This window comes from Hylobates moloch, unplaced genomic scaffold, assembly GCF_009828535.3.
Source record: "Hylobates moloch isolate HMO894 unplaced genomic scaffold, HMol_V3 SCAFFOLD_1, whole genome shotgun sequence".
Lineage (NCBI taxonomy): Eukaryota > Metazoa > Chordata > Mammalia > Primates > Hylobatidae > Hylobates > Hylobates moloch.
Genome location: NW_026652276.1, coordinates 102,172,676 through 102,193,331, shown reverse-complemented (window position 1 = coordinate 102,193,331; position 20,656 = coordinate 102,172,676). Strand labels below are relative to the sequence as shown.

At 47.5% G+C, this 20,656-nt stretch overlaps 1 pseudogene; it reads left to right on the top strand.

Moving 5' to 3' along the window:
* Positions 1-9,478: 9,478 nt before the first annotated feature.
* On the top strand, positions 9,479-10,755 carry LOC116810368 (THO complex subunit 4-like; annotated as a pseudogene).
* The last annotated feature ends 9,901 nt before the right edge of the window (positions 10,756-20,656 follow it).

The following is a 20,656-nucleotide window of genomic DNA, read 5'->3' as shown; positions in this document are numbered from 1 at the left end:
AGGGAGGTATGCAAGCACCCTGTGGCAGATCTCCACGTAGGAAATTGAAGTCTCAGATGAGGGAGCTCCATTTGGCCAAGGCATTCTGGGATCCAGTGAAGGACTTGTTTCAGACTTCATGTTATAAGATCTCAGAGTCCACTGGAAAAACCAACATACAAATAATTAGAGCCCGAGTATAGTGGTTCATGCCTGTAATCTCAGCACTTTGGGAGGGTCACTTGAGCCCAGAAGTTCAAGGCCAGCCTGAGCAACATGGTAAGACCACGTCTCTACAAAAAATGTTTAAAATTAGCCAGGTGCACTCCTGACCCCAAGTGATCCGCCCGCCTTGGCCTCCCAAAGTGCTGAGATTACAAGTGTGAACCGGAGTACAAGACCAGCCTGGCCAACATGGTGAAACCCCGTCTCTAATGAAAATACAAAAATTAGCCGGGTGTGGTGGTGGGCGCCTGTAATCCCAGCTACTCAGGAGGCTGAGATAATTGTTTGAACCCAGGAGGCAGAGGTTACAGTGAGCCGGGATCACACCACTGCACTCCAACCTGGGTGACAGAAAGAGACTCCATCTCGAAAAAAAAAAAAGAAAAAAAAATTAACCAGGTGCAGTCGCACGCGTCTGTAGTCCCAGCTACTCAAGAGGCTGAGGTGGGAGGATCACTCAAGCCCAGGAGGTAGAGGCTGCAGTGAGCTATGATCATGCCACTGTACTCCAGCCTGGGAGACAGAGTGAGACTCTGTCTCAAAGGAATAACAATAATAATTACAATACAGCATAAGATTTAGGAATCAGACTCGTTGAGAACATACGCTTTGGAGGTGATTAGTCCTGGATCCCGATCCTGGCTCTACCCCAGCCTTGACTTCATCACTGGGAAATGGAGACAAGTCCTTGTCCCTCCTCTGGGTATCACAAGGAGTGACTGAAAGACTGTCCCTCATGGTCCAGGCACAGCTCCAAGCCTACAGTAAATATGGATAAGGACCAGTTAGTAAGGGGTAATTGTTGCTATTGCCAGGTAACTACCAGGTTGAAAGGGCTCTGCGTGGGGGATCTGGGAAGCTTCAGAACAGGACAGGTAGGAGTTCCCAGGTAGAAAAGGAAGCAGGGCATTCCAGGCCAAGGGAAGACCGGGGACAGGGGAGCCAGGTGAACAGTGGGATGTGGCTGATTTTCTGGAAGGCAAAAGGAAGAGGTGGGCCGGGCATGGTGACTGGGATTTCAGGCGTGAGCCACCACGCCCGGCCTTAACTTCTTCCTTTCTGATTTGGATGCCTTTTATTTCTTTGTCCTGCTTAATTGCTCTGACAAGGGGAAGGGAACGTGGCCAATAAGAGTCCATGACCAGGCCAGACATGATGGCTCACACCTGTAATCCCAGCACTTTGGGAGGCCGAAGTGGGCAGATCACCTGAGGTCAGGAGTTCGAGACCAGCCTGGCCAACATGGTGAAACCCCCGTCTCTACTAAAAATAAAAAAAATTAGCCAGGCGTGGTGGTGTGCACCTGTAATCCCAGCTACTGGGGAGGCTGAGGCAGGAGAATCGCTTGAACCCAGGAGCTGGAGGTTGCAGTGAGCCGAGATAGTGCCACTGTGCTCCAGCCTGGGTGACAAAGCAAGACTCTGTCTCAAAAAATGAAAATAAAAAATAAAAAAAGGAAGAGGTGAGGTTGGGAGGCTGGGGACAGGAGGCAGGAATATCTATCATGTGGTATCTCACATTCCTGCTCCAAATGCAACTAGTTGTATCATTCCTTAAAAATCCTCCAGGGAAGGCACCATCGCTTCCCCTCCAACTCCCTGCCATCCCCACCCCCAACACACACACACAAACACACACACACACACACACACCCCTAATCAGGCCTCTCATTTTGTTGATTCTACCTATTTAACACCTCCCAAATCCACCTGTTCCTTTTTGGCCTGTTCCACTGCCTCCTGACTCACCTCTCTCCAATCTGTTCTATGCACAGCTGCAAAACAAAAGCCCCTCCTAAAGTGCACACCAGCCTGGTCACCCCCTGCCTAAAATTCTTCACCAGTGCTCCAACGCCAACAGCCAAACTTCATCCATTCACTCATAACCTTCATATATATATATATACGTATATATATATACATATATATATACATATATATACACACACATATATATATATATATATATATATATATATATATATATATATTTTACAATTTCTTCCCACCACCCAATCTATTGTACACTTAACGGTTTTGTCAAAATGGACTTCATCCAAAAATAGCCACAAAATCACAGATTTAGGGCCAGGCGTGGTGGCTCACACCTGTAATTCCAGCACTTTGGGAGGCCAAGACAGGTGGATCACCTGAGGTGAGAAGTTCGAGATCAGCCTGGCCAACATGGCGAAACTCCCTCTCTACTAAAAATACAAAAACTAGCCAGGCATGGTGGCAGGCGCCTGTAGTCCCAGCTACTTGGGGGCTGATGCAGAGAAATCACTTGAACCAAGGAGGCAGAGGTTGCAGTGAGCCGAGACTGTGCCATGCACTCCAGCCCGGGCGACAGAGGGAGATGTCATCTCAAAAAAATAAATAAATAAAAAATCACAGATTTAGTGTACTAGCTGTGTTTTCCCCCATAACCATTAAACTCACAAGAATCAAAGGAAACCAGCCAGGTCTGGTGGCTCACAGCTATAATCCCAGCACTTTGGGAGGCTGAGGTGGGAGAATCACTTGAGCCCAGGAGTTTGAGACCAGCTGGGCAACATAGTGAGATCCTATCTCTACCAAAAATTAAAAATTTGGTTGGGGCCAGGCACAGTGGCTCACACCTGTAATCCCAGAACTTTGGGAGGCCAAGGCGGGCGGATCACCTGAGGTCAGGAGTTCAAGACCAGCCTGGCCAACATGGTGAAACCCCGTCTCTACTAAAAATTTGAAAAAACTTAGCCGGGCATGGTGGCACATGCCTGTAATCCCAGCTTCTTGGGAGACTGAGGCAGGGGAATCGCTTGAACCTGAGAGGCGGAGATTGCAGTGAGTTGAGATTGCGCCATTGCACTCCAGCCTGGGCAACAGAGCGAGACTTCATCTCAAAGAAAAAAAAATTGGCCAGGCATGGTGGCACGTGCCTGTGGTCCCAGCTATTTGGGAGGCTGAGGCAGTAGGATTGTTTGAACCCAGGAGGTTGAGGCTGCAGTGAGCCATGTTTGCACCACTGTGCTCCAGCCTGGGCAATAGAGCAAGACCTTGTCTCAATTTTTTAAAAATAATTAAAACATAAAGCCGACCAGGTGTGTGTGTGTGTGTGTGTGTGCACGCACATGTGATGTCTGTCACAGAAACTATCCATGCTCCATGCAAATCCTCTTGTCCTTCCCAATTCAGGGACGCTGGTCTGACCTCAATTGCCACCTTCTGGCTGGCTCAGTCCCCCAGGGCCAGGCTGACCTGCTGGGGAGGTGGACACAGGAATGCCACATGGGAGAGACTGATACCAACACAAAGGATTATTAGCCAACATCTGGGCAGGTCTGGTTGACCAAGGTAAGGTGAAGCCAGGGTTATGTTGGCAAATATTTAACAAACTGGCTTTGTGGGGACAAGTGTGATTGGCAGTGTTTGCCAGTTGCTATGGTGTGAATCCTCCCACCATGGCTGCATTCAAGCTACCAACCAGATGTCCCTGAAAGTGGAGCTGGGAAGAGATGCTGACAGTCAGCTCTCCCAGGTCGGTGTGGGCTGGCTATGATGTACCACCGGTGGGGCCCAGGGCATCATCTTAGGGAGCTCCTGCTCTGTAAGTCCTGAAAGACATGTGGAGAGAAGAGAATGACATTGAGGCCAGGCACTGTGGCTCACGCCTGTAATCCCAGCACTTTGGGAGGCCAAGGCAGGTGGATCACCTGCGGTCAGGAGTTTGAAACCAGCCTGGCAAACATGGCGAAACCCAGTCTCTACTAAAAATACAAAAATTAGCCAGGCAGGCTGGCAGGTGCCTGTAATCCCAGTTACTTGGGGGCTGAGACAGGAGAATCGCTGGAACCCAGGAGGTGGAGGTTGCGGTGAGCCGAGATCACACCACTGCACTCCAGCCTGGGCAACAGAGCGAGACTCTGTCTCAAAAAAAAAAAAAAAGAATGGCGTTGAGAAGGAGGTTGGAAGATATTGACTAACCAGAGGCTCACTGAAAACAGTTGTATGCAGGAGAAAGGAAGAGCTACAAGCATATGCACAAGATTCTTTCTGAGGGTCCACAGCTGGGGAGGCCCAGAAGGCAGGGAATTCCAGGACAGAAGGGGGCCAGAAGCACTAACCACCCAGTTTTCCTGTCACTCCCGGAGACTAGGTGTCATGCTTCTGCTTGTAGGTAGAAATAGCTCCTGACTGGAGGCCAAGAAGGGACCAGATTCTGCTAATCCACAAAATCTGGTGGTCAAGAACTTCACTAAAAGAAGAAGTGAAAGGATTTCCTTCCTGAAGGACCCGCACAGCTGGATTGCTTCCCTAAGACCAAAAAACCCTGGAGCCCTGCTTGCAGAGACCCAGCCCCCTCACTTCGTTGCCGCAGGACACTGACGGCCTGAGTGTGGAGATGGACATACTCTGCCCACTTATTTGACCCCAACACTCACGGGGTCGGTTGGAATAGCCAGGAAATGTGTGCATGCAGGGTCCCAAGAGACAGTGTGTGGACCGGGCACAGTGGCTCTTGCCTGTAATCCCAGCCCTTTGGGAGGCCAAAGTGGGTGGATCACTTGAGGTCAGGAGTTCAAGACTAGTCTGGCCAACATGATGAAACCCCATCTCTACTAAAAATACAAAAACTAGCCAGGCGTGGTGGGGCGCTTGTAGTCCCCCTACTCGGGAGGCTGACATGAAAATCGCTTGAACCCAGGAGGTGGAGGTTTCAGTGAGCCGAGATCGTGCCACTGCACTCCAGCCTGGGCAACGGAGTGAGATTCTGGCTCAAAAAGAAAAAAAAGAGAGAGAGAGACAGTGCACGGCAGGAAAGCCCTGTGCAGTGGAGAGCTGCCGGCTGCTGTAGCCAGGGCCCTGACTCTACCCTTTAGGAGGATATGAATTTGGACAGCGCTTTCTTCCTCCATGCACTGGCATTAGTGGTGCTTGCTTGAAACACCTTATTTTACTACTGGGAGGCTTGAATGAGACAGAGTCACAGGAGCACTTTGTTTTTTTGAGACAAGATTTCACTCTGTCGCGTGATAACAGCTCACTGATGGCCTCAGTCTCTCTGGGCTCAACTGATCCTTCCACCTCAACCTCCTGAGTAGCTGGGACTACAGGCACACACCACCACATCCGACTAATTTTTGTATTTTTAGTAGAGACGTTTTTTTCACCACGTTGGCCAGGCTGGTCTCAAACTCCTGACCTCAAGTGATCCGCTTGCCTCGGCCTCCCAAAGTGCTGGGATTACAAGCATGAGTCACCACTGCACACAGCCATATTTTGCAGTTCTTGAGAGGTCCACAGCCAAAACATCTGAATGTGAGATTTTAAAAACTTTATTTGGGTCTGCCTTCATTTATTTCAACAATTTTTTGTAGTTTTCAGTATATAATTCTTTTATCTCCTTGGTTAAATTTATCCCTAGTTATTTTATAAGAGATATTGGTATGTATTTTTATTTTCATGTGATGTCTTTGTCTGTTTTTGGTATCAGGGTAATACTGTCCTGGAAAATATTCTCTCCTCTTCTATGTTTTGGAAGAGTTGGTGAAGAATTGGTGGTTAATTCTTTTTTCTTTTTCTTTTTCTGGGACCACAGGGGTACTTCACCATGCCTGGCTAATTTTTGTATTTTTGGTAGAGACAGGGTTTCACCATGTTGCCTAGGCTGGTCTCAAACTCCTGAGCTCAAGAAGTCCTCTTTACCTCTGCCTCATGCAGAGGTGCTTTTGCCTCTTTTCTGTTTTAGCTAGTCCTCAATCTGGTCCAGAGTTTGATTCCCTGCCTCTGAGGTTGAGTCCCATGTCCTACCTCAGCTGGATCATAAAGGAAAAAGTCATAGTGGCCGGGCGCGGTGGCTCCCACCTGTAATCCCAGCACTGTGGGAGCCCGAGGCGGGCAGATCGCCTGAGGTCAGGAGTTTGAGACCAGCTTAGACAACATGGTGAAACCCCATCTTTACTAAAAATACAAAAATTAGCCTGGCGTGGTGGTGCGTGCCTGTAATCCCAGCTACTCGGGAGGCTGAGGCAGGAGAATCACTTGAACCTGCCAGGCGCAGGTTGCAGTGAGCCAAGATCGTGCCATTGCACTCCAGCCTGGGCGACAAGAGCAAAACTGTGTCTCAAAAAAAATAAATAAATAAAATAAATGAATAAATAAATTAATTTAATTAAATTAAAAAAAAAGAGTCATAGAAATCTGGAGGAATCCAAAAGCAGACTTCCTTATGCTCTCTCCCTCCCATAAAGGATCACACAGGCTGGGATTACAGGCATGCACCACCATGCTCGGCTAATTTTTGTATTTTTAGTAGAGATGGAGTTTCACCATGTTGTCCAAGTTGGTCTCAAACTCCTGACCTCATGTGATCTCCCCGCCTCGGCCTCCCACAGTGCTGGGATTACAGGCTTGAGCCACCACACCTGGCAAACGTTTTTACTTTTGACTTAAATTGTCATATATATTTTAACAAATTAAGCATAAAAAGATTGTCTTCCATATTTACTCACATTTATTGTTTGTCATGTCCTTTCTTCTTTCCTGAAGATCTGGGTCTTCTTTTTTTTGAGACAAGGTTTCACTCTGTCACCCAGGCTGGAGTAGGGTGACACAATCATAGCTTACTGCAGCCTTGACCTCCCCAATTTAAGCCATCCTCCCACCTCAGCCTCCCAAGTAACAGGGAATACAGGCACACACCACCACACCCAGCTAATTTTTAAATTTTTTTGTAGAGATGGGGTCTATGTTGCCCAGACTGGCCTCAAACTTCTAGGCTCAAGTGATCCTCCTTCCTCAGCTTCCCAAAGTGTTGGGATTAGAGGCGTGAGCCACCACGCCCAGTCCTCAGCAAAGTTCTTGACATGACAATGCTGTCCGGCCAGAACACGGGGTGGGGATCACTATGCCCATCTTACAGATGGACAAACCAAGTCCTAGAGAGAATTAGCCACTTCCCCTCTCAGCTAGTAAGCAGCAGAACTGGAATCAAAATCTAGGTCTATCAGCTGGGTGCGGTGGCTCCATCCCGTAATCACAGCACTTTGTGAGGCCGAGGTGGGCAGTTTGCTTGAGCTCAGGAGTTCAAGACAAGCCTAGGCAACATGGCGAAACCTGATCTCTACTAAAAATACAAAAAATTAGCCAGGTGTGGTGGTGTGTGTCTGTATTACCAGCTACTCAGAAGGCTGAGGTGGGAGGATCGCTTGAGCCCAGGAGATTGAGGCTGCAGTGAGCCAAGTCAGCACCACTGCACTTCAGCCTGGGCGACAGAGGAAGACCTTGTATCAAAAAAAGAAAGAAAGAAAGAGAGAGAGAAAGAAAGAAAGAAAGAAAGAAAGAAAGAAAGAAAGAAAGAAAGAAAGAAAGAAAGAAAGAAAGAAAGAAAGAAAGAAAGGAAAGAAAGAAAAAGTATCTAAGAATCTAGGTCTATCAACTCTCAGTCCAGCATTTCCCCATGTATCTCAAGAACTGCAAAATATGGCTGTGTGCAGTCGCTCACGCCTGTAATTCCAGCACTTTGGGAGGCTGAGGCCAGTGGATCACTTGAGGTCAGGAGTTCGAGACCAGACTGGCCAACACAGTGAAACACTGTCTCTACTAAAAACACAAAAATTAGCCAGGTATGGTGGTATGCGCCTGTAGTCTCAGCTACTCAGGAGGCTGAGGCATGAGAATCGCTTGGACCTGGGAGGCTGGGAGAGAGAGGTTACAGTGAGCCGAGATTCTGCCATTGCACTCCAGCCTGAGCGACAGAGCAAGACCCTGTCTCCAAAAAAAAAAAAAAAAAAAGGAAAGGAAAGAAAGAAAAGAAAGAATTGCAAAATAGTCAGAACCTCTCATGTCACATAGATGTCCTCCGATTGGAGTTGGCATATTCCGGGGGACTGTGTTCCTAAGGAGACCATTCCTTGGGAGGAGTCATTCTTTAGGGCTGTGATCCATAGTGGCAGAAAGCAGGGAGAGAGACTAGGGCAGGGGAGGCAGGAATCACTAGGCATTTCTCAGACATTCTGGAGAAGAGGATGAGCAAAGTGGGCTGTCCTGTGCACCTTGCCTTCCTGGCGAGGTTAAAAGCCTTGTGGAGGCAGAGATGCTTCCCCGAAGCAGCGGCAGGGTTGGTGTTGAGAATCTTCCTATGTCCCCTCTCAGTGCCTTTGTCTGTTTTGGTGTCTCCTGCCTCCCCTTGGGGCTCCCTGGGAATTCTACCTTCCCTAAGCTTCCAAACTCACTGGGTGACTAACTATCCATCTTGTCCAAAGACTTCCTTTGTGGCCTGAGCTGCTGAGCTAATGAACAGAAGCTGATTCCCAGGGGGGTTGGGTGACTGGGACATCACTGTCATTTCACTGTTCATTTTTCTGCAATGCTTTACAGTTTGCAAAGTGCTCCTGTGTCGGGCGGGTGTGGTGGTTCACGCTTGTAATCCCAGCATCTTGGGAGGCCAAGGCAGGCAGATGCCTTGAGCCCAGGGGTTCAAGATCCACCTGGGCAACATGGCAAAACCTCATCTCTACAAAAAAAAAAAAAAAAAATGCAAAAATGAGCTGGGCGTGGTGACGTGCACCTGTAGTCCCAGCTACTCAGGAGGTTGAGGTGGAAGGATCAATTGAGCCCAGAGAGATTGAGGCTGCCACTGAGCTATTATCACATGGCTCCACTCTAGCTCGGGCAACAGAGCAAAATCCTGTCTCAAAAAACAAAGTGCTCCTGTGACCCTGTCTCATTCGAGCCTCCCAATAGTAAAATAAGGTGTTTCAAGCAAGCACCGTTAGTGCCAGTGCATGGAGGAAGAAAGTGCTGTCCAAATTCATATCCTCCTAAAGGGTAGAGTCAGGGCCCTGGCTACAGCGGCCAGCAGCTCTCCACCACACAGGGCTTTCCTGCCACGCACTGTCTCTCTCTTTTTTTTTTTTTTTTTTTTTTTGAGACAGAGTCTCACTCTGTTGCCCAGGCTGGAGTGCAGCGGCACAATCTCAGCTCACTGAAACCTCCCCCTCCCAGGTTCAAGTGATTCTGCTTCAGCCTCCCGAGTAGTGGGACTACAGGCACCCCACCATGCCCGACTAATTTTTGTATTTTTAGTAGAGACATGATTTCATCATGTTGGCCAGGTTGGTCTTGAACTCCTGAACTCAAGTGATCCACCCACCTTGGCCTCCCAAAGTGCTGGGATTACAGGCGAGAGCCACCGTGCCCGGCCCACACACTGTCTCTTGGGACCCCGCATGCACACATTTCCTGGCTATTCCAACCGACCCCGTGAGTGTTGGGGTCAAATAAGTGGGCAGAGTATGTCCATCACCACACTCAGGCCGTCAGTGTCCTGCGGCAACGAAGTGAGGGGGCTGGGTCTCGGCAAGCAGGGCTCCAGGGTTTTTTGGTCTTAGGGAAGCAATCCAGCTGTGTGGGTCCTTCAGGAAGGAAATCCTTTCACTTCTTCTTTTAGTGAAGTTCTTGACCACCAGATTTTGTGGATTAGCAGAATCTGGTCCTTTCTTGGCCTCCAATCAGGGGTTATTGTTTTTTTGTTCTTTTTTTTTTTTTTTAAGACAGAGTTTTGCTCTTTGTTGCCCAGGCTGGAGAACAATGGCACAATCTTGGCTCACCACAACCTCTGCCTCACGGGTTCAAGCGATTCTCCTGCCTCCATCTCCCATGTAGCTGGGATTACAGGCAGCTGCCACCACGCCCTGTTAATTTTTGTATTTTTAGTAGAGACAGAGTTTCCCCATGTTGGCCAGGCTGGTCTCGAACTCCTGACCTCAGGCGATCCACCTGCCTCGGCCTCTCAAAGTGCTGGGATTACAGGCCTGAGCCACCATGCCCGGCTAATTTTGTATTTTTAGTAGAGACAGGGTTTCCCCATGTTGGTCAGGCTGGTCTCGAACTCTCGACCTCAGGTGATCTGCCTGCCTCGGCCTCCTAAAGTGCTGGGATTACAGGCCTGACCCACTGCGCCCGGCTCAGGAGTTATTTCTACAAGAAGAAGGATGACACCTAGTCTCAGGGCATGACAGGAAAAGCGGGTGGTTAGGGCTTCCTGCCCCCTTCTGTCCTAGAACTCCCTGTCTTCTGGGCCTCCCCAGCTGTGGACCAGCGGTGGTGCCGGCGTGGAGACGGGTGGGAAACTGCTGGTGTCCAGTCTAGATTTTGGAGTGTCAGACACCGATATTTGGGAACTCTTTGCAGAATTTAGAACGCTGAAGAAGGCGGCTGTGCACTAAGATCACTCTGGCCGCAGCTTAGGATCAGCAGACACGCAGTTTGAGTGGAAGGCACACGCCCTGAAGGCCATGAAGCAGTACTACGGCGCCCCTCTGGCTGGCCCCCCCGTGAACATTCAGCTTGTCACATCAGATTGGTACACAGGAGACACCTACACAGAGCGTAAACAGAGGTGGCATGACTAGAAACCGTGGCGCTGGAGGTTTTGGTGGTAACGTAGGCACCCAGGGAGGCACCAGTGGAGGCGACCGGGGAAGAAGCAGAGGTGCCGGCAGGAATTCAAAGCAGCAGCTTTTCGGCAGAGGGGCTGGACGCCGATAATGCCAGAATGGACACCAGTTAAGCAGACCAGCAAATCCGCGTGCGCAACAGGACCCAGGCGGTTCCTCACGCTCCATGGTGGGGAGGCTGGAGCTGGGGCTGTGCGGCCAATGATGGATGTTTATGTTTTAAAGTAGGATTTAAAAACTCATATAAAGATGTTTTTTCTTTCTTTGTTTTTAAATTCTGAAACAGAAAAAAAAAAATCCCACGTTCACGTGTTGAAAGTTTGAAATACCGGCCGGGCGCGGTGGCTCAACGCCTGTAATCCCAGCACTTTGGGAGGCCGAGGCGGGCGGATCACAAGGTCAGGATATCGAGACCATCCTGGCTACCACTGTGAAACCCCATCTCTACTAAAAGTACAAAAAATTAGCAGGGCACGGTGGCGCATACCTGTAGTCCCAGCTACTCTCGGGAGGCTGAGGCAGGAGAATGGCGTGAACCCGAGAGGCAGAGCTTGCAGTGAGCCAAGATCGCGCCACTGCACTCCAGCCTGGGCGACAGAGCGAGACTCCATCTCAAAAAAAAAAAGACTGAAATACTGTTAAGATGACAATAGTCCCCAAATGACCTACAGATTTAACACAACCCTTAGCAAAATCTCAACTGGTTTCTTTGCAGAAACCAGTTCTTTGACAAGCTGACTCTAAAATTCATATGGAAATTCAAAGGACCCAGATTTCAAAACTTAATACAAAACTACAATAATCAAGACAGCTTGATCCTGGCATACGGATGGACATATAGATCAATGGAACAGAACTGACAGTCTAGAAATAAACCCTCACATTTACAGTCAATTGATTTTTGACAAGAGTGCCAAGGCCATTCAATGGAGAAATAAGTATATTCAACAGATGGTGCTAGAACAATTGAATATCCGCCCGCAAAAGAAAGAAGTGCAACTGCTACCACATACCATATACAAAAATTAACTTGGCTGGGCGTGCTGGCTCATGTCTGTAATTCTAGCACTTTGGAAGGCCGAGGTGGGAGGATTGCTTGAGGCTAAGAGTTCAAGACCAGCCTGGCCAACATGGCGAGACTTCATCTATTTTAAAAAAATTAACTCGGCCGGGCGCGGTGGCTCACGCCTGTAATCCCAGCACTTTGGGAGGCCGAGGCGGGCGGATCATGAGGTCAGGAGATGGAGACCATCCTGGCTCACACTGTGAAACCCTGTCTCTACTAAAAATACAAAAAATTAGCTGGGCGTGGTGGCAGGCGCCTGTAGTCCCAGCTACTGGGGAGGCTGAGGCAGGCGAATGATGTGAACCCAGGAGGCGGAGCTTGCAGTGAGCCAAGATCACGCCACTGCAGTCCAGCCTGGGCCACAGAGTGAGACTCCATCTCAAAAAAAAAAAAAAAAATTAACTCAACATGGATCAAATACCTAAATGTAAGAGCCAAAACTATAAAACATAGGGAAGAAATATAGGGGTAAATTTGTTTCTCGGTCCCAGGCTGGAGTGCCATGGCATGACTGTAGTTCACTACAGCCCCCAACACCTGGGTTCAAGTGATCCTTCCACCTCAACCTCAGAAGTAGCTGTGACTACAGGCGTGCACTACCATGCCTGGCTAATTTTATTTTTTTATAGGAATGAGGTCTCACTGTGTCGCCCAGACTTGTCTCAAACTCCTGGCCTCAAGTGATCCTTCTGCCTTGTGACACTTGAAATTTATTTCAAAATAATAAGGAGGCTGTAAGAAAAATTAGAAAAAAAACTGAGGCCGGGCAGGGTGGCTGCACGTGTAGTCTCAGCTACTGGGGAGGCTGAGGTGGGAGAATTACTTGAGCCCAGGAGGTTGAGGCTGCAGTGAGCCATGATCTCACCACTTCACTCTAGCCTGGGCAAGAGAGAAAGACCCTATCTCAAAAAAAAAAAAAAATCATTAGACATTTGCTTAAGAATTGCTGGGCAGGCACAGTGGCTCACGCCTGTAATCCCAGCACTTTGGGAGGCCGAGGTGGGCAGATCACCTGAGGTCAGGAGTTCGAGACTAGCCTGGCCAACATGGTGAAACCCCGTCTCTACTAAAAAAAAAAAAAATTAGCTGGGCATGGTGGCATGTGCCTGTAATCCCAGCTACTGGGGAGGCTGAGGCATGAGAATCGCTTGAACTGGGGAGGCGGAGGTTGCAGTGAGCTGAGATCGTGCCATTGCACTCCAGCCTGGGCAACAAGAGCGAAACTCTGTCTCAAAAAAAAACAAAACAAAGAATTACTTAAGATATTTTTCAGATCCTGAATTCCAGCGAAACAGCTGATACCAACCAGTTTGAAGACCCCCACAGAGGAAGAGAATGAGCATGAAAACCCAGCTTCTTCATCTCCCTGTCCCATGACTTCACCCTGCACACTTCCACCCATCAACCACCTCCACACTTCAGCCCACCCCAAAACTCTGAAAAACTCTAACTCCAAATTCCTGGGGGAGATGAATTTGAGGTTTCCTCCACCTCCTCGTTTGGTGGCCTTATGAAGACACCTCCTTCTCTACTGCAACCTGGTGTATCTGTGTATTGACTTGCCGTGAATATCAGACAAAGGACCTATCTGCAGATACACTACATTGTTGGTGGTGATGTAAAACGGTCCAGTGCCATGGAAAAGCAGTTCCTCCAAATGTTAAACATAGAATCACTAGGCTGGGCACGGTGGCTCATGCCTGTAATCCTAGCACTTTGAGAGGCTGAAGTGGGTGGATCACTTGAGGTCAGGAGTTCAAGACCAGCCTGGCCAATATGGTGAAACCCTAGGCCGGGCGCGGAGGCTCACGCTTGTAATCCCAGCACTTTGGGAGGCCGAGGCAGGCGGATCACGAGGTCAGGAGATCGAGACCACGGTGAAACCCCGTCTCTACTAAAAATACAAAAAATTAGCCGGGCGTGGTGGCAGGCACCTGTAGTCCCAGCTACTCGGAGAGGCTGAGGCAGGAGAATGGCGTGAACCCGGGATGCAGAGCTTGCAGTGAGCCGAGATCACGCCACTGCACTCCAGCCTGGGCGACAGAGCGAGACTCTGTCTCAAAAAAAAAAAAAAAGAAAAAAAAGAAACCCTGTGTCTACCAAAAATTTAAAAAAAAAAAAAAAAGTAGCTGAGCATGGTGGTGCGTGCCTGTAATCCCAGTTACTGGGGAGGCTGAGGCAGGAGAATCGTTTGAATCTGGGAGGCAGAGGTTGCAGTGAGCTGAAATCGTGCCACTGCACTCCAGCCTGGGCGACAGAGTGAGACTCCGTCTCAAAAAAAAAAAAAAATAGACACAGAGTCTCACTCTGTTGTCCAGGCTGCAGTGTGATGGTGCGGTCAGAGCTCACTACAGCTTTGAACTCCCAGGCTCAAGTGATCCTTCTGCTTCAGTCTCCCAAGTAGCTGAGACTACAGGCCTGTAACACCATACCTGGCTATTTCAAACAGTTTTTATAGGGGCAGGGTCTTGCTATGTTGCCCAGACTGGTCTCAAACTCCTGGCCTCAAGTGATCTTCCTGCCTCAGCTTCCTGAATACCTGGGACTACAGGTGCACGCACCACCTCACTCACCTGTGATTGATTTTTAACAGAGATGGGGTCTTGCTATGTTGCCCAGACTGGTTTGAAACTCCTGAGTTCAAGCAATCCTCCCACCTTGGCCTCCCAGAGTGTTGGGATTAAAGGTGTGAGCCACTGCCTCTGGCTTGTCTATTTGTTTTTAACAATCCTTTAAAAATACAAAAACAATCTTAACACTGTGGGCTGTACACTGTGGCCTACTACGAATGGATTTGGTCTACAGGCTAGAGTTTTCCAATCCCTACAGGCTGGATTTTCCAAATCCAGACGCTTCCAGCTGAGTCTTGGAAGGGGCTGCAGTCAGAGGCCACAGGCACCAACCTGCCCACAGGGTCTCTTCCAATATGATTCCTCCCCAACTCTCAGTCTCAGTCATTGCAATAGGAGCCAATTTCTGGTGAAACTGGATTAGTCAAGGCTCTCAGAGTGAATAGGATATACATACACAGAGAGAAAAATAATCCTTTCATTATTTTAAAGGACTGGCTTAGGCTGGGCGGGGCGGCTCACGCTTGTAATCCCAGCACTTTGGGAGCCGAGGCAGGCAGATCACCTGAGGTCAGGAGTTCAAAACCAGCCTGGTCAACATGGAGAAATCCCGTCTCTACTAAAAATACAAAAAATTAGCCCCGGTATAGTGGCGCATGCCTGTAATCCCAGCTACTCGGGAGGCTGAGGCAGGGGAATCGCTTGAACCAGGGAGGTGGAGGTTGCAGTGAGCCGAGATCATGCCATTGCACTCCAGCCTGGGCAACAAGAGCAAAATTCCATCTCAAAAAATAAATAAATAAATAAATAAATAAATAAATAAATAAATAAATAAATAAGAATTGTCTTAGGCCAGGCGTGATGGCTCACACCTGTAATCCCAGCACTTTGGGAGGCCAAGGCAGGCGGATCACCTGAGGTCAGGAGTTCAAGACCAGGCTGCCCAACATGGTGAAACCCCATCTCTACTAAAAATACAAAAATTAACCAGGCATGGTGGTGGGTGCCTGTAATCCCAGCTACTCGGGAGGCTGAGGCAGGAGAATCACTTGAACCTGAGAGGCGGAGGTTTCAGTGAGCTGAGATCATGCCATTGCACTCCAGCCTGGGCGACAAAAGTGAGACTCTGTCTCAAGAGAAAAAGAAAAAGAACTGGCTTCTGTAATTGCGGAGGCTGGCAAGTTCAAAATGTGTAGGGCAGGCTGGCAGGCTGGAGATCCAGGGAAGAGGTGGTGTTGCAGCCTCGTGTCTAAATTCTTCAGGCAGGCTAAGCAGGTTGGAAACCCAGCCAGGGTTTCTATGTTGCAGTGGAATCGAGGCCCAATTCTTTCTTCTTCAGGAAACCTCCTCACTCTTTGACCTTAAAGCCTTCAAGTGATTGGATGAGACCTACCTGCTTTGTGGAGGGTCATTGTCTTTATTCAAAGTCTGCTGATTTAAATGTTCATCACAGCCAGGCATGGTAGCTCACATTTGTAATCCCAGCACTTTGGGAGGCCAAGGCAGGAGGATCGCTTTGAGTTCAGGAGTTTGAGACAAACCTGGGCAACATAGCGAGACCCTGTCTCTACAAAAAATAAAATAAAGCCAGGCATGGTGGTGTGAGCCTGTAGTCCCAGCTACTTGGGAGGCTTAAGTGGGAGGATCACTTGAGTCTGGAAGGTTGAGGCTGCAGTGAGCTATGATCACACCACTGCACTCCAGCCTGGGCGACAGAGCAAGACTCAGTCTCTAAAATAAAAATTTAAAAAGTTAATCATGCCTGAAAATTACCTTCATAGTAGCACCTAGGCTGGTGTTAGCATCTAAACTGGTGTCTAGACATGCACCTTAGCGTAGCCAAGTTGTCAGAAAATTGGCTACAACGTAGATTTTTTGTCTGTGGCTCAAAATCCAGGTTTAGCAGCCCTGGGGAGAGAAAAAGCTTTTGTTTTGTCTTTGAGACCCACCTCCCCAAGCTTCTTTTTTTTTTTTTGTTAGAGACTGAGTCTCACTCTGTCACCTAGGCTGGAGTGCTATAGTACCATCTTGGCTTACTGCAACCTCTGCCTCCCGGGTTCAAGCAGTTTTTGTGCCTCGGCCTCCCAAGTAGCTGGGCCCACAGGTGTGTGCCACCACACCTGACTAATTTTTTTTTGTAATTTTAGTAGAGAAAGGGTTCTGCCATGTTGACCAGGCTGGCCTTGGACTCCTGACCTCAAGTGATCCGCAGACCTTGGTGTCCCAAAGTTCTGGGATTATACGTATTAGCCACTGCGCCCAGCCTTTTCTTTTTTTTTTTTTTTTTTTTTCTGTCTCTAAAGACTGGCCTCTTTCCAGGATGACTTTCAATGAAATTACCACTCCTTTCAGGGGAAGCACAACTCCCACCCACACTGATAAGAGACATTTCCTTCTTACTGCGTCAGGATGATGAGAATTGAAGTCTGGTTTAACCCTGTCCTTAACCCTCCCTGGGGCCCTGGATGGGTAGTTCTGTAGCTCCCAACCTCTCGCTGACCACTGGACCAAAATACACAGAAGAATCCTATACAAGGTAAGTATTTGACAGATACCTGTTAGGTGGCCTCAGCTTTAGGAAGCTTTATTAGATACAAAAATAGCTTTATTTCCCCAGGCCAGCCCTCCCCACATACCTTGCCTCCAGCTTAGTGTCACGGGGCCTGTATTTCTGTCGAAAGAGTAATATTGGGGTGTTTGCAGGCTGGACTCAGAGCTGAAAGTCTCCCTGCCAAGTAATGAGCATTTACCACTGGCAAGTGTCTATTGTGTGCCAGACACTGTATCTAACCCTCAAGACAACCTGTAAGCAAGACAGACGCTGTCACTTTGTTGTTGTTTTTGTTTGTTTATTTGTTTGTTTTGTATTTGAAACTGAGTCTCACTCTGTCACCCAGGCTGGAGTGCAGTGGCGCAATCTCAGCTCACTGCGACCTCCGCCTCCCAGGTTCAAGCAATTCTCCTGCCTCAGCCTCCCAAGTAGCTGGGATTACAGGCGTGAGCCACCACACTTAGCTAATTTTTTTGTATTTTTAGTAGAGACGGGGTTTCACCATGTTGGCCAGGCTGGTCTCAAACTCTTGACCTCAAGTGATCTGCCCTCCTTGGCCTCCCAAAGTGCTGGGATTACAGACGTGAGCCACCATGCCCAGCGGTTTTTTGTTTTTAATAGGTATAGGACCTCACTTTATCATCCAGGCTGGAGTTCAGTGGCACATTCATAACTCACTGCAGCCTTGAGCTCCTGGGATCTGGCTATCCTCCTACCTTAGCTTCCCAAGTAGCTGAAACTATAAGAGATAGCCACTGCACCTAAATATATATATTTTTTAAAAATATATATATTTTATAAAAATGTATATATTTATATATAATATATATAAAATATATATTATATATAATATATGTTAATATATATATATATATATATTTAATATTTATTTATATAATATTTATATAAATATATTATATAAAAATATATATATAAAAATATATTAAACATATATAAAATATAAAATATTTATATATAATATATAATATATTTTAAAATGTATTTAATATATATTTGATATATACTTAAAATATATATTATTTTTTAAAAAATATATTATATATATATATTAGAGATGAGATTTAACTACATTGTTAGGTAGTCTTGAATTACCTTGGCCTCCCAAAGTGCTAGGATTATAGATGTGAGCCACTGTGCCAACCTCTGATTTCACTATTCACGGAGGTGCCTCGGGGGCCAGCAGAGAGATTTCCAGAGCAGGAAACACCCCCGCGGAAGTGGAGATCAACAGGAACAACAATGTATATTTCTAAACAGAACAGTGACTCATATTAAACATCTGTTTCACAATACTGCCTTATATGCAAAACAGCCCCTAAGTACAGAAGGAGCCAAGAAACCAAGGAACCAGAGAGACAAATCCAGTTTGTCATCATGGGGTGTTTCACTGGGGGAGCTATGGACAGGAGCATCATCTTGGGTGGCCACAAGGCAGGTAGAGCTCCATGCTGTTACATCTCAGACTCAGGAACTATATACCATAAGGAAAGAATGCACATGCTTCAGAAGGAATGTGTAGGAATTTGCTTAAGGGCAGGATTTACAATAAGTAGGAGTTCATCAAGTTTGATTTGATCTAAGTGTTACCAGAAAGGGGTCCCGATCCAGACCCCAACAGAGGGTTCTTGGATCTCGCGCCAGAAAGAATTCAGGGCAAGTTCATAAAGGAAAAGCAAGTTTATTAGGAAAGTAACGTGGTGAAGGACACAGCTACTCCACAGACAGATTAGGAAGAGGAGGAACGCATCCACCCTAGAGATAATATTTGTTTATATATAGCATAAGAAAAGATTATGGGGAGATGTGTTCTGCTACAAGGGTTTGTGATAAAGGATTAATTTTCTTACTGTATTTCGCAAGAATCGAAATTATCATAGGAATGCTTCTGTTCTCAAGATATGGGGATATCAGGACACTTGTAAGTCTGGGTCTGTTTAGTAAACATTATCAATCTGTTCCCTTAACTGTAAACATCTGGAGGCTAGGAATACCTCACTTTCTGGGAATGCAGCCCAGCAAGCCCCAGCCTCATTTTTCTCAGCCCTCACTCAAGATGGAGTCACTCTGGTTCGAATGCCTCTGGCATAAGGGCAGGATTAATGGTAAGTATGTGCTTTTATACAAGGAATGATAGATAAACTGGAAATCTTAGAGGCATTCCTGGAACCAGGGTTAATCAGAAGCCTAGCTTCCAAGATGGAGTTATTTCAGCCTCCACAACATCTCTCCAGATAGACGGGACTTCACAGATTTCCCCAAGAATCACAGATAGAATTGGTTTGACACGTGTGTGATTAAATAGACCACTTTATGGCTCCCATAGAGGCTGGCATGATGGTTTACGCCTACAATCCCAGCACTTTGGGAGGCTGAGGCAGGAGGATTGCTTAAACCCAGGAGCTCGAGACCAGCCTGGGCAACATAGGGAGACCCTGTGTTTATTTTTTTGTTTGTTTGTTTGTTTTGTGTTTTTCGAGACAATCTCACTCTCACTGCCAGGCTGGAGTACAGTGGCACAATCAGCTCATTGCAGCCTCGACCTCCTGGGCTCAAGCAATCGTCCTACCTCAGCCTCCTGAGTGGTGGGGACTACAGGTGCTCACCACCACACATGGCTAATTTAAAAAAAGAAAATTTGGAGCTGGGTTTGGTGGCTCACGCCCGTAATCCCAACACTTGGGGAGGCAGGCCAAGGTGGGTGGATCACCTGAGGTCGGGAGTTCAAGACTAGCCTGGCCAACATGGTGAAACCCTATCTCTACTAAAAATACAAAAATGAGCTGGGCGTGGTGAGGTGCGCCTGTAATCCTAGCTTCTCAGAAAGCTGAGGTGGGAGAATCACTTGAACCCGGAAGGTGGAGGTTGCATTGAGCCGAGATCGTGCCACTGCACTCCAGCCTGGGGGACAGAGTGAGACTCTGTAAAAAAAAAAAAAAAACTGTAGACAGGGTTTTATCATGTTGCCCAAGCTGCTCTCAAAGTCTTGAGCTCAAGCAATCCACCCATCTCAGCTTCCCAAAGTGCTGGGATTACAAGTATGTGCCACTGTGCTCGACCTAAAGAAAAGTTTATATATATATGTATCTTAGAGAAATATATTTGTGGGTAAAATACTTTGATTTCTTTCAGGGCCTGCTATCTGTCATGCTGGTATCTTATTGCTAAAGGGTCTGTTTTGTTCATCTTAAGGTCTCTCTTTTAATGTTCATGCTCTTTGGCTGTACCTGAATTTCAAAGGGAGGTGGGTATAATGAGGCATGTCCAAACACCCATTCCCATGATGGCCTATACTAGTATTTCAGGTTAACTTTGGAATGCCCTTGGCTGAAAGAGGGGTCCATTCTGTTGATTGGGTTGCTTAGAATTTTATTTTTGGTTTGCACAGCAACTATTCACACTTGACAACTCTTCAGATATTTTCAAACATGTTAGTCCCTGACTTTGTTTTTTTGTTGTTGTTTTTTGTTTTTTGTGTTTTTGAGACAGAGTTTCACTCTTGTCGCCCAGGCTAGAGTGTAGTGGCATGATCTTGGCTCACTACAACCTCCGCCTCCCAGGCTCAAGCGATTCTCCTGCCTCAGCCTCCTGAGTAGCTGGGACTACAGGCACCCACCACCACGCCTGGCTAATTTTGTTTGTATTTTTAGTAGAGATGGGGTTGGCCAGGGTGGTCTCAAACTCCTGATCTCAGGTGATCCACCCACCTCGGCCTCCCAAAGTGCTGGGATTAGAGGCATGAGCCACCATGCCCAGCCAGTCCCTGACTCTTATATTCTGCAGGCATTCAGCCATTCCTCATGTCACCT